We start from the raw sequence: 3783 nt of genomic DNA, 5'->3' as shown, positions 1-3783 counted from the left end.
GCGACCGTAGCAGTCACGTGGTTCCAGACTGAATAACCGCAGACATCAATGTGGGACGTATGTCGTACGTATCCGTTAGGGCAGTTCGGTGAAATTTGGTGTTAATGGACCATCGTAGCAAACGACCGCCGCGATTGCGTTTGCTAATAGCAGCACCTCTCCTCGGCTCGTGACCATATCGGTTGGACGTTAGACGACTGGAAAACCGTGGCCTGGTCCGATGAGTCCGGATTTCAGTTGGTAAGAGCTGATGGTAGGGTTTCAGTGTCGCGCAAACGCAACAAAATCATGGAATGAAGTTGTCAACAAGACACTGTGTATGTTGACTGGATAAATGTTCAGATACTTTGAGACCATTTGCAGCTATTCGTGGACTTAATGTTCGCAAACAACAATCGAATTTTTGTGCATGACAACGCGTCATGTCACCGGGTGAGGAACATTCTGGACAGTTCGAGGCAATGTTCTGACCACTCAGATCGCCTAACATGAATCTGACCGACTATTTATCGGAAATAATCGAGAAATCATCTAGTGCACAAACTACTGCGCCGTTAACTATTTCGCAATTAAGGACGGCTATAGAGGCAGCATGGCTCAATACTTCTGCAGGGGACTTACAACGACTTGTTGAGCAGTCCCTCCGACGTTGAGCTGCTGCACTATTCCGGGCGGAAGGAGATGGTCTGACAAGATATTAGGAGATATCCTATCACTCTTCTTACCTCAGTTTATTCACGAATGAAATTGGCCATAAATCATAAGGAGGACAGTGATGTTCATACTTACAGCAGCAGAGAAAAGAATGACCTTTATTATCCAGTAACAAAATTGTTGTTTCAGAAAGGCGTTCAGTACGCATCTACACAGCTTTTTATCATTTTTAGCAATTAGCAAGTAATATAAAATATCTGATAGCAAAGTAAGTTTTAAATGTAACCTAAAATCATTTCTCCTCGACAAGTCCTCGTATACCTGGGACTATTTTCTATTTAAAAACAGGTAGCCTGTAAAAGTAAACCTTGTTTCTTTTTAAATGTAATTACGGAAGTAGTACTAAAAATAATTTGTTCATTAATGTTAAGTGTAGTAATGTATAAATGTACTACAAATTAAAATAATTGCTCCGATCAATGATGTAACTAGCCTACTAAATAAAACCACTCCTGCCGTATTTATGGCGCATAAATGCTAGATGCGCAAAAGCTAATGCGTAGCTCTACATTCTGAAATCAATTTTGTGTCTTGTTGTGGCAGTTGTCTTGGCGATTTCAAAAGCGCCCTTAATTAGCCTGTCGTTGGGATCTGCATCAAAATCACATTTGTTTCCTCAATATTTGCCTCTAATTGTCATGGCTGAATTTACTGAATCTATCCTTGCCCAGCAACTTACCTACTTATTCTGAAAAAGTTAGCATATATCCGTCACATAGTCATATTAGTAAGTGGACAGTAATATGTTCTTTATTTAGTAGCAGAGATGTGTTTCACGCTCGCGTAGATGAACTACTGCTCATACCTCTCAAGGTATGCACATGTTGACCATGTTTATTCGATATTTTTTCCCTAGGTTTACTCCATACTACCACCCATACAAATATAAAAGCAAAGAGCCCTCAGGAGAAGAGATTTGCTTCACAGTTGCTTAAGGTTTGCATTTTAGAGCCCATGTTTACTAGAGTTTCTTGCTTCGAAGTATCGTTCCTCTCATATCCCTGAATTCTGACTATTCCTGCTGGGGATTATTGAAAGATCCAGCCTCTGTACATCAAATCCATCACTGTCAAAGAATCTTTAAAGACAAGTGCACCGCTGTGAAGAAAGTGTTCTTTTGCAGGAGAGATCTTGCACAATTAATGAGTTGTGAAGAAGCGGCCTAGAATCTGACAGTTATTACTGTACAATAATGAAGGTAGACAATAAGAAATATTCCCATGTTGTCCCAGAAAACACTGGAAGTCAACAATATAATACTATACTCGACTTGTGATACAGGTCGACCTGCTTAAGTCAACGATTTTACTTGAGGTGCACTAAGAATCGTTGCCAGCATACCACCTAATTGACATACAGAACAAATGATTTTGTTTCTAAAATTGTGTAAACGTTACTGATAGAAACCTTCTTGGAAAATCAAAACTGTGAGCCACGCCGCGACTCGAACCTGGGACCCTTACCTTTTGTGGGTAAATACTGTACCAACTGAGTTACCCAAGCAAAACTCACGGCCCATCCTCACAGCTCAACATTCGCCATTGCGACATCTCCTACCTTCCAAACTCGACGGAAGTGCTAGTACAAAACTCCTGGAAGAATTGATACTCCGGAGACACGACTTAGCCAAACCTCGCAGCGGATTGTGAGCTAATATGAAACTTCCTGGAAGATTAAAACACTGTGCTGGACTGGGACTTTCGAGTTCTAGTGATCTACAGATCTTACATTAACTATGGTTTCATTATTTTGTGTGTTTTTCTTTCGCAAGGGCCATGCTATTTTTGTATGTGTCGTTCCAGTTTTACGATATGTACCGTAGGAGCGAGTACGTCCAGCCAGCTACCCTAGCACGGTGCAGTAGTCAATGTACTAGGTATCCGTGGTAACTCTGTTGTATGTAGCAGTAGTAATAGCAGTAGAAAATTCCTGGTGGTGGCTCTTGGTGGTAGAAAAGTCCCTGTTATGACTTTATTCACTTACCGTATTATGTTGATATGAATGCTCTATCGTAATGTTCTGCGGACAGACAGTGTGAATATTGTGCTTTCTAATTTGTTGTTTTCGGATGGTGCCTGCTTGGGCCCACAGGGACTGAAGCACATTTATATTGCCTAATTTGGAAGTTTTTCATCTGTTTTAGTCAAGACATTGAAAAAAATCAGCTAACGAGTTGCAAAATAGGTAGTTGGTTGATTTTTTTCAACCTCCTCAGATTTATGCAGTTGCTGATTCGCAGCCATGTTTAAAATTTTGATATATTTTATGATTGTGTTACGCGCATTAGCTCTGGGCAAAGACCTGTTAATGCATTATTGTTGTCGTTCCAATTGTGCGTAAATACTTATGTAGTTAATAAATGATTTTGTGCGAAGTTAAGTCGCTGCAGAATATTAACGAAACTACAAATAACGTGGGACTGGCTGATACAAATTTCTACATTGTTACAGTACCACCTGCATCTAGCAATATTTCTAGTTCAATTTGTTCCGCCTATATACAATTGCCTGATGTCACTCTTATCCATCATGAACCAGCACTCACGCCAAGTACTTATACCCCACACCCTGGAGTAAAACATGATATACTCAATTCTCCAGTCATAGTAGCTCTTCTCCTATGCCCGACTATGAGATTCATCACTATCTCTCTGTATCGTACTATCCACTCGCCTATTGCTGCTTATAGACCCTGAAAATCATCTTCCAACTAGCATACTAAAACACGAAGCACCAACTTCATCATCATATATGTCACGACCACAATCTGTTTCAACAATAAGATTTGCTTGTTATAAACGTTCCACTCATATCAATGTGACCGCCGCCTCTGTTTGACGTCAACGTGAAATACCAACTCTCAGGCGGCAGATGGCAGCACTAGATATAAAAAAACTTATCGGAGGGACACGGAACAGTGCAGTCGTTGCCGTAATGTGGAAACGGAGCGATTTATCTGACGTCCATAAGGGCTTCATCACTGGCTTTCGGTCCAAGAGTGGAAGCTTTTCCGAAACCGTGAACTGGTTGCATTGCCACCGTTGTTTAAGTGAAAGCATGCACAGAGAAG

General features: G+C 40.8%; 1 non-coding gene across 1 annotated transcript; it reads right to left on the bottom strand.

Moving 5' to 3' along the window:
* Positions 1 to 2439: 2439 nt before the first annotated feature.
* LOC124796972 lies at positions 2440 to 2546 on the bottom strand. The gene has a single exon (XR_007016861.1). It is a non-coding gene; the product is annotated as a U6 spliceosomal RNA (small nuclear RNA).
* Positions 2547 to 3783: the final 1237 nt, after the last annotated feature.

This window comes from Schistocerca piceifrons, chromosome 4 (assembly GCF_021461385.2).
Source record: "Schistocerca piceifrons isolate TAMUIC-IGC-003096 chromosome 4, iqSchPice1.1, whole genome shotgun sequence".
NCBI classification, from domain to species: Eukaryota; Metazoa; Arthropoda; class Insecta; order Orthoptera; family Acrididae; genus Schistocerca; species Schistocerca piceifrons.
The sequence above is the reverse complement of the archived record's forward strand: the minus strand, read 5'-3'. Positions and strand labels throughout refer to the sequence as shown.